General features: G+C 36.1%; 1 protein-coding gene across 3 annotated transcripts in view; it reads right to left on the reverse strand.

Annotated features, from left to right (window-relative positions):
* The window catches only part of LOC123559719 (pleckstrin homology-like domain family B member 1), a 204,683-nt gene extending 197,218 nt beyond the window's left edge, over positions 1-7,465 (reverse strand). Inside the window, exon 1 of one of the 3 annotated variants that reach the window (XM_053552415.1) lies at positions 7,361-7,465. The gene's annotated coding sequence lies outside the window, so the exon portion shown is untranslated. The remainder of the gene's footprint in view (positions 1-7,360) is intronic. The other 2 variants (XM_053552414.1, XM_053552413.1) reach the window with 2 other exon arrangements.
* Between the last annotated feature and the right edge of the window lie 3,431 nt (positions 7,466-10,896).

The following is a 10,896-nucleotide window of genomic DNA, read 5'->3' on the forward strand; positions in this document are numbered from 1 at the left end:
AAAATTAGTCCCCCACGAATATTAATGATTTCACAGTATCTGGTAAAAAGGCTGTGGTTAAAAGAAAGCTACATATGTATAAAGCTTGGTTGCAATACCCCATAACAGAAATAGACCTAAGCGATCTGCAAAGGAATGCTCTACACAGAAAACATTATATAAGTACTAGGGGCAATAACTCCAGAGAAATTTGCAGGGCAACATTTTTCAATAGCAGTCAAATGTTGTTTTTTTTATTTATTTTAACTGTATCTCCAATACAGCTATGGAAAGACAGATAGACAGAATAAGAGCACCACCATGCAGGTGCAGATGCTCATCTGATTTTCTGACACTGTATAAATGAAAAAAATTTCATACCGATGATAATGTAAGTCCAAAAGGGGCCATAATTCTTGCAAAAAAGCAATATAGAGTTATGGTGCTTGCTGTGAAGTCAGCTTTTAACGGCAAATAACTGCTCCAAGTTTTAAAGCAAACGCTTTGACTAAAGGAGAAAAGTTGACCTAAACTAAAAACTTCACCAAGAAATCTGATTTTCTAAGTCCAAAAGGGGCAACAATTCTTGCAAAAGCAGGATGAAGTTATGTTTCTTGCTGTACATAGTCAGACTTCGACGGTAAACAAGTGTTGCAAGTTTTAAAACAATAGCTTCGACCGTTAAGGAAAAACGTTAACCTAAAGATAAAACTTGCCCAAGAAATCTGATATTTTTGTAAGTCCAAAAGGGGCCATAATTCTTGCAAAAAGCAGGATGGAGTTATTTTTCTTGCTGTAAAGAGTCAGCTATTGATGATAAACAAGTGTTGCAAGTTTTAAACCAATAGTTTTGATAGTTTAGAAGAAAAGCTGACCTAAACACAAAACTTAACCAAGAAATCTTATTTTCTAAGTCCAAAATGGGCCAAGATTCTTGCAAAAAGCAGGATGGAGACTACAAAAAGAAAAGCAGACAAATGGACAAATGGATGGACAATGCCGAAACTATACCTCTCCACAATCAGAGGGTGATAAAGAATGTTTATGATGTTTTAATCACAACATATAATATCCATATGTCAATATGTGTCTAAAATGTATTTATTGCAACGTTTATTACAGAAAAATCTGAAAGTTTTATTACAAGTGGCAAGAACATGTGGAAAATTCAATCAAGACATTTCATAAAATGTTTCCACTCAGGTAATAAATGTGTTTTGATAGATTACTTAGAACTATTTAACCTTTACCCTGCTAAATTTCTATTATAGACCAGTCCAACATTCAATTTGGGTAGCACCACTTATCATTCAAAGGAGTGTTCATGTCTGAATAACGAACAGTGCAGATTATGATCAGCCTGCATTGACAGCAATATGTAATCTATCAATTAAAACTAAAAGCTCAAAACAAAAAGAAATTCAAACTAGAAATTGCTTTTGTAAAAAAGCACATGTCTCCCCCAATGCAAAGTCCTATAGGCAAGAAGTCAATAGGGGTCAAGAACAAAAGTCAAAGAGACACTGATGGTTGCTACAATAGGGATTATCTACTTGGCGTGTCCAGTGATCCCGCTAAGTTTGAACAATCTTAGCCTGGTGGTTCTCAAGTCACTGTTCAGGCTCCTGTGACCTTGACCTCTGATCAAGTGACCCCAAAATAAATAGGGGTCATCTATACTGCATCTCCAATCATCCTATTAAGTTTCAACATTCTAGGTCAAGTGGCTCTCGAGTTATTTTCCGGAAATGGTTTTCAATGTTCAGGCCCCTGTAACCTTGACCTTTGACGGAGTGATCCAAAAAACAATAGGGGTCATCTACTCTGCATGTTCAATCATCCTATGAAGTTTCAACATTCTGGATCAAGAGGTTCTCAAGTTATTGATCGGAAACAGTTTTCTATTTTCAGGCCCCTGAGACCTTGACCTTTAACAGAGTGATCCCAAAATCGATAGGGGTCATCTACTCTGCATGGCCAATCATCCTATGAAGTTTCAACATACAGGGTGAAGTGGTATTCAAGTTATTGATCGGATATGGTTTTAAATGTTCGGGCCCCTGTGATCTTGACCTTTGACGGAGTGACCCCAAAAACAATAGGGTCATCTACACTTCATGACCAAAGTTTTAACATTCTGGGTCAAGTGGTTCACTAGTTATTGATCGGAGATGGTTTTCAATGTTCAGGCCCCTGTGACCTTGAACTTTGACAGAGTGACCCCCAAGAACAATAGGGGTCATCTACTCCAGCAGCCCTACAACCCTATGAAGTTTGAAGGTTCTACATCAAATGATTCTCCAGTTGTTGACCGGAATGAAGTGTGACGGACGGACGGAAGGACGGACAGGGCAAAAACAATATGTCTCCCCTTGAGGTGGGGAGACATAACAAGATGTAACTGATATAAAAAGGAAAGAAATGAGTAAAAAGAACACCAGAGAATGTCACTTTTACCAAACCTGGAATTTTAATTAATCATGTACAGTTCAAGCTGTTGCTAGCATAAAACTATGGAACACAATGTTGACCTAAGGTTATGGCTAAGTGAGTAATGAATGTTTGCAAAAGAAGGTCCAGAGAATAAAAACATAACGCTCTAGATAGGATTTTCATTTATTTGTTTTTAATAAAAGCAAATAAAAAGAAAACAAGAGGGCCATAATGGCCCTATATCGTTCACCTGTTATCATTGCACTTAAGGATAAGAAAGTCAAACAAGAGGACCAAGTGGCCCTGGGTCGCTCACCTGACAAGCCAATGAGGCACTATGGTTGTAGGAGAACAAGTTAATGACTGAAAATGTTATTTGAACAATTTTGGTAGAGGACCACCCAAGGATCATTCCTGTAAAGTTTCCTTAAATTTGGCTCAACAGTTTCACAGGAGATAATGGTGCAATATAGGCTCGGCCAACCCGGTTGGGCCCACACACTCAACATCTCAACCAAAGCAATCCTTGATGAAAATCATAATAGTTAAGTATTTTTTTTCTCCAGGTTCAAATATCATGTCTTCTATTTTTTATGATTTTTTTAAATCAAGAGTTTTTCCTATATAAGTCTATGTAAAAACAAGTATCCCCTGGGGCGGGGACAATCTTGACCCCAGGGCCATGATTTGAACAATCTTGGTAGAGGTCAACTAGATAATGATATACACCAAATATCTAAACTCTAGCCATTGTAGTTTCAGACAAAAAGATTTTTCAAGATTTCCCTCTATAATTCTATGTAAAACAAGCAGCCCCTGGGGCGGGGCCAATTTTGACTCCAGGGCCATGATTTGAATAATCTTTGTAGAGGTCCACTAGACAATGCTACATACCAAATATCTAAGCTCTAGTCATTGTGGTTTCAGACAAATAGATTTTTAAAGATTTTCCTATATAAGTCTATGTAAAAACAAGTAGTCCCCAGGGCGGGGCCAATTTTGACTGCAGGGCCACGATTTGTATATTCTTGGTAGAGGTCCACTAGACAATACTACACACCAAATATCTAAACTCTAGCCATTGTAGTTTCAGACAAAAAGATTTTTAAAGATTTTCCTATACAAGTCTATGTAAACAAGAGGGCCAAGATGGCCCTAGGTCGCTCACCTAAGAAACACACCATAACAGTGTAAAACATGTTTGACCTTGTGACTTCATGGAAATAAATATTCTGACCAATTTTCATTAAGATTGAACCAAAAAATTGGTCTCTTGTGATAAAACAAGCATTTTCTTAGATATGACCTAGTTTTTGACCCTAGATAACCCATGTTCAAACTCGACCTAGATTTTATCAAGGCAATCATTCTGACCAAAATTCATGAAGATCAATTGAAAAATACAGCCTCTATCACATACATAAGTTTTTTCTTTGATTTGACCAAGTGACCTGTTTTTTGACCTCAGATGACCATATTCAAATTCGACCTAGACTTCATTAAGGCAATCATCCTGACCAAATTTCATAAAAATCAATTGAAAAAAAACAGTCTCTATCGCATACACAAGATTTTTCTTTAATTTGACCTAGTGACCTAGTTTTTGACCTCAGATAACCCATATTCAAACTCGACCTAGATTCATCAAGCAATCACTCTGCCCAAATTTCATGAAGATCAATTGAAAAATACTCCTCTATTGCATACACAATGTTTTTCTTCGATTTGACCTAATGACCTAGTTTTTGACCCCCAGATGACCTATTTTTCGAACTCGGCCTAGATTTTATCAAGGTAATCAATTCTGGCTAAATATCATGAAGATCAGTTGAAAAATACAGCCTCTACTGCATTACACAAGGTTTTTCTTTGATTTGACTAGTGACCTAGTTTTTGACCCCATATGACCCATTTTCGAACTTGGTCTAAATTTCATCAAGGTAATCATTATGACCAAAACTCATGAAGATCAATTGAAAATACAGCCTCTATCGCATACACAAGGTTTTTCCTTGATTTGACCTAGTGACCTAGTTTTTTTACCCCAGATGACCCATTTTCGAACTCGGCCTAGATTTCATCAAGGTAATCATTCTGACCAATATTCATGAAGATCAATTGAAAAATACAGCCTCTATCGCATACACAAGGTTTTTCTTTGATTTGACCTAGTGACCTAGTTTTTGAACCGAATGACCCATTTGCGAACTCGGCCTAGATTTTATCAAGGTTATCATTCTGACCAATATTCATGAAGAATAATTGAAAAATACAGCCTCTATCGCATACACAAGGTTTTCTTTGATTTGACCTAGTGACCTAGTTTTTTGATCCGAGATGACCCATTTTCGAACTCAGCCTAGATTTCATCAAGGTTATCATTCTGACCAATATTCATGAAGATTAATTGAAAATACCGCCTCTATCGCATACACAAGGTTTTTCTTTGATTTGACCTAGTGACTAGTTTTTGACCCGAGATGACCCATTTTCGAACTTGGCCTAGATTTCATCAAGGCAATCATTCTGACCAACATCATGAAGATCAATTGAAAAATACAGCCTCTATCGCATACACAAGGTTTTTCCTTGATTTGACCTAGTGACCTAGTTTTTGACCCGAGATGACCCATTTTCGAACTCGGCCTAGATTTCATCAAGGTTATTATTCTGACCAAAATTCATGAAGATTAATTGAAAAATACAGCCTCTATCGCATACACAAGGTTTTCTTTGATTTGACCTAGTGACCTAGTTTTTGACCCGAGATGACCCATTTCGAACTCGGCCTAGATTTCATCAAGGTTATCATTCTGACCAATATTCATGAAGATTAATTGAAAAATACAGCCTCTATCGCATACACAAGCTAAATGTTGACAGACGACAGACGACAGACGACGGACGACAGACGCCGGACATCGAGCGATCAGAAAAACTCACCTGAGCATTGCTCAGGTGAGCTAAAAACAAGTAATCCCTGGGGTGGGGCCAATTTTGACCCTGGGGCCATAATTTGAACAAATTTTCTAAATTTTCTTTTAAACACACAAAGATCTAAATAAAATACAAGTCCTGTGCAACTTTGGTAACAATCCAATAAGAAATGATGCCACTACTGCATGTCAAAGATAGCGAAATATGGACGGTCCCCGTATTTCAAAGCCCGAAACTCGGGCCCAAATTATCCAACCCATCTGGTTTTCGAAAGGAACCGAGATCTTTCACCAATCTAACTTCTGACCAAGTTTGGTGAACATGCAAAAATAAATAAAAGCGCTATCGTGAACACAAGGCTAAAATCTGCAATTTTAGCCATTTCAGGGGGCATAACTCCAAGACCCATCGTGCAATATGGCTGGTTTTCGTAAGGAACCGAGATCTAATAGAGATACAAGTTATGTGCAAGTTTGGTTCAAATCAAATAAGAAATGAAAGCGCTATTGTGAACACAAGCTCAATTGTGGACGGACGACGGATGACAGACAAAAGACCATACTAAAAGCTTCACCTGACCAAAGCTAAAAATCATAATCAAGTTTAATCAAAAGAATTTTGAGAAAATATAGTTTCTTAAAGTTACTTCAAATAAAATATCTTTGACCCCTAAGTGTGACCTTGACCTTTAAGTGAGCCATCCGAAACATGCGCTCTGCACGTCGTTTCGATGAGGTGAACATTTGTGTCAGGTTTCTTTGAAATCCTTTAAGGGGTTCAACAGTTAAAGAGTGGAAGGGAAACTGGTAACCTACAGACAGACAGACAGACGGACGGACACTGAGGTGATAACATAATACGTCCCTTGGGGCGTATAAAAAGGAATCGTTATCTTATGGTGATACAAGTTATGTCCAAGTTTGGTTAAAATCAAATCATAAATGAAGCTACTATTTGCAGACAAGGTCAAAACAGCTAATTTTGACCCTTCCAGGGGCCATGACTCTGGAACCCATGATGGGATCTGACCAATTCAAGAAAGGAACCAAGATCTTAAAATTATGGTGACACAAGTTTTGTGCAAGTTTGATTAAATTCAAATCATAAATGAAGCTGCTATTTTGCAGGCAAGGTCAAAATAGCTAATTCTGGCCCTATCAGGGGCCATAACTCTAGAACCCATTATGGAATCTGGCCAGTTCCAGAAAGGAACCAAGATCTTGTGGTGATACAAGTTGTATGCAAGTCTGGTTAAAATCAAACCATTAATGAACCTGTTATGAAAGGAACCGAGATCTTATAGTGACACAAGTTTTGTGCAAGTTTGGTTAAAATAAAATCATACATGAAACCACTATTGTGCAGACAAGAAATTGTTGACGGACGCACGCATGCACAGAAGATGGACAAAGGGTGATCACAAAAGCTCACCTTACCAGGTGATCTAAAAACAATTGCACTGAAGTACATACAAGAACTATGCTGCTATTGTAAGCCCAGTTTTAACTGAACATTACTTAATATCTACTATTTCAATAAAAGAAATGTTTGGCAGACAAATAAACATCAAGATAGTTATTTTTATTGTCCAATAACCCTTTAACTCATTTTGATTTTTTATGAAACACCCCGTTCTGTTTGCTTTGGGTTAAGTGCCATTTTTCCTATGTAATGGCAAGCAGTGAACCTAACCAGTATTCATGACTTCTGTACGAGTAAAAATCTGTTCTCCACAAGTGACTGCCAACTTCCCCACATGAATCAGAGGTAGAGGACAAAATAAGTTTTGACACAATGTCTTTTATATATTGTCACAGTGAACATACGCCTTGCCTCGGGATTGATCTTGTGTCCCAGTGATCCATAGATGTGCACTCTCAGACCCTACTGAGCTATGCAATAAACGCCTTGACATGTTACACAATATGAATAGGTCAAGTAAAAACAGATATATAAAATACATGTACATTACAATAAAACAAATTTACCTAAAACAAAAATATATTTTTACCTTTTAACTTCAAGTCCAAGCATCAACAGAAAAGTATCAAAATCTTAAGTCCAAAAAAAGAAATCTTCCACTTGATATTATCCACTTTCAATACTTGATATGTTCAAGTGTGCACAATAAAACAAGTGCGTTATTAAACCACAAACATGTCTACATAAGATAAAATACACTGCACAGATATTTGAATAGAGGTAAATTATTTAACTGAGATGCAATGATGATAAGTAAAAAGGGAAAATTGATCTCATTTCTGCAGCTGTGACTTAATATATAATCAGAATGAATGATTTTTGGAAACTACTGCTTTTCTCGAAGAGCACAATTTTAACGTAAGGCTGCACAAACTTTATTCAATATTTCTTTTGTCAAGCGAACTTCGTAATATTTAATTATTATCAACATAAAATATATTTAACTGCACATTTTAAAGGCTTTATAACTAACTTTTCATCCCTAGAAACATTATTGTCTTATACACATGTATATACTTTTGAAAAAAAGCTTTAAACCAAATTTTGCGCATTAACTCCTGAAGCCATTTAAATATCTTGTAAATTTGTCCCTTTTCTCAAGAGAAAGTCTGTTAACAAAGTAACAAGATAGTAAATAAAAGTATTTCTAAACATTTTAAAAAAGACTTTCTGATGTGTTACTTCTAAAGAGAAATTTTCTGTAACTAATTAATATAACACCATAAAACCTATATTAAAGAACATGAAATCAAAAAATATAATTTTACAACCTTGCAAGTAAAAGTAATGTTCACCTGAGCAGACAGGGAAGAGTCTTCAAGGGTTAGCATATACATCATGTTAATCTTTTATCTGATAAAATACATGCATGTTAGGCGTATAGAGGCAAAACCTACTTTCTTATCAATACCTCCTACATCAATCAGTGCTCAAAAACCCAAACAAAAAATTAATCCACAGAGATGAAGGTTTTTTATTGTGTTTTACAGCCATTTTGTAATACTGTTCATTAGATAATATTTGTGTTTGTTATACAATGCAACCTCTGTAGAGCAAAACCCTTTTTGAAATACAATTATTGACTGATTGTAGTGGTTGTTGTTCTGGAGTGGTAAATTTGATAGTATATTTCAGCTTAGGGAAATTTTGATGATATATATAGAGAGGTTTTTGCTTAAGAGAGGGCCGCTCTGGAGAGGACAGCACTTAAATTTTGCAAATTCAGAATTGTTGAGAATATTACACTGTAATCTACAGAAGAATACCCAAGATTCTAATCTTTAACCCTTACCCTGCTAAATTTCTACTATAAACTTGCCCATCTTTCAATTTGGACAGTACCATTAACTGTTAAAAGGAGCGCTTACCAAAAGATACTGACTGAATGGTGAACAGTGCCAGATCATAATCAGATTGCACAGATGTGCAGTTTGATCAAGATCTACACTGGTCGCAATGGCAGAATCAATCCTGTCCAGCATGACAAGGCACTCATTTATACTGCAAGTGTGTCAGCATTTATTTTCTATATTAAAGTATAATAAATAATTTCCTCTCATGTAACAGACAATTTCCCCAAAAGTAACAGACAATTTCCTAAAAAAGTAATAGACAATTTTCCCTCATGTAACAATTTCCCCACATGTAACAGACAATTTCCCTTCATATAACAGACAATTTCCCCTCATGTAACAAACAATTTCCCTTCATGTAACAGACAATACCCCTGTATGTAACAGAGATGCAGAAGGAATGACTTACTTTACTCTCTGCCCTCACACAATACATTGAACCTAGAGTCTAAGCAGGTGCCGTTTTTTTGTCTGTTTAGGAACGGACTTGGTCTTTCATATCTTCACCAAATTTTGATCCAAATCTCCGGGTGAAAATGTGTAAATCAGCCAATATTGTGGAAAAACATGACCTTTTTCACCTTTTCAGACTGAATTCAATATAAAACTCATGCAGGACCTTTTAAATTCAGCTTCATTTTACTCTCCCTTTTTTTTTTTGTTCCGGTTTAAAATACATTCTAATATTTTTTTGTTTGGTTTCAGTTTCGGTTCCTCATGAATATGAACTGGCCTTTAAAATACGCCTTTAAAGGAACTAACCAATACATTTTAGGTGAAAAATAATTTCTCTCAAAAATCCATAAAAAGTGATTTCTTTGAAAGTGAACTGTGGTTCAAACTTACTGACATAAGATTTTTGTAAAATATTCTTATAAATAACCAAAACTATTGTACATAAGGAAGTAAACCGTTACAACGCTTTTGAAATAATGCAAATAAATGACACTCTTCTTGCATTTTTACCGATATATAAATTATATTTCACCCATTTTATCATTTTTCAGCATCAAATATACCTTCTATGCCAAACTTGGTGGAAATGAACATGTTGAAAAATTTCACCCAAACTGTGGGCAAGTAGCTTTAAACAGTGGGTACACATAAAATGCACTTTGCAAATCATGCAATCTTTATAAAACATGCATGACTCATTTGAGAAAATGTCTGTTTACATTTCATTGATGTCAGTTTATTTGACAATAAATATTTGATCAACATGAAACAAAAGCATCTGTTCTAGATTAATAATAATATCAACACCGGAAACATGTTTCAATTATCTATAATATGTCATATTTCACAAAATGTTAAAGCCATTCCCTCCCACTTAAGGTATAATTGCTCTCCAAGGATTCCCTAGACTGGCGTCAATTGTTCCGAGTCCTTTTAAATAAATATCTTGTTTTTGGTGGCTGTATTCTTTGCAAGTCGAAAAATTCACTTTGTCACCAGTTGTTTTCTGTTGTTATTTAGCAAATAATGAAGGTCTTTGCATGGTTTATTATCTGACTTACTTCCGAGTTCAGATGCAGAGCAACTGGACCAGATCTTGAAAACTGTAGGGGTCATCTACCGACCACAGGCAATCATCCTGTGAAGTTCGAGAACTGTAAGCCAAAGCGTTTATTCAACAGAAACCATTTTCAGTCTCTTGAGATCACCATGACCTGCCAAACCAAAAACAATAAAAAGAAATCTACTGATCACAGGTAATCATCCTGTGAAGTTTGAGAACTGTAAGCCAAAGTGTTTATTCAACAGAAACCATTTTCAGTCTCTCGAGATCACCATGACCTGCCAAACCAAAAACCATAAAAGAAATCTACTGACCACAGGCAATCATCTTATGAAGTTTGAAGGGTTCTTAAGTTACTGAGCAGAAAACATTTTCAGTCTCAAGGTCACTGTAACTTTGACCTTTGACCTACAGAACTCCAATATATTACAGGTCATCTACTGACCACAGGCAATCATCCTATAAAGTTTGAAGCCAGTAGGCCCAAGTGTTCTCAAGTTACTATGCGGAAACCATTTTCAGTCTTAAGGTAACTGTGACCTTGACCTTTGACCTACTGCCCCCAAAGCAATTAGGTCCATTTATTGTCCACAGGCAAAAATCCTATGAAGTTTGATGATTCAAGACCAAAGCCTTCTTTAGTTATTCAGCAGAAACTGTTTTCAGTCACGAGGTCATTGTGACCTTGACCTT

The sequence above is a fragment of the Mercenaria mercenaria genome, chromosome 10, assembly GCF_021730395.1.
Source record: "Mercenaria mercenaria strain notata chromosome 10, MADL_Memer_1, whole genome shotgun sequence".
NCBI lineage: Eukaryota > Metazoa > Mollusca > Bivalvia > Venerida > Veneridae > Mercenaria > Mercenaria mercenaria.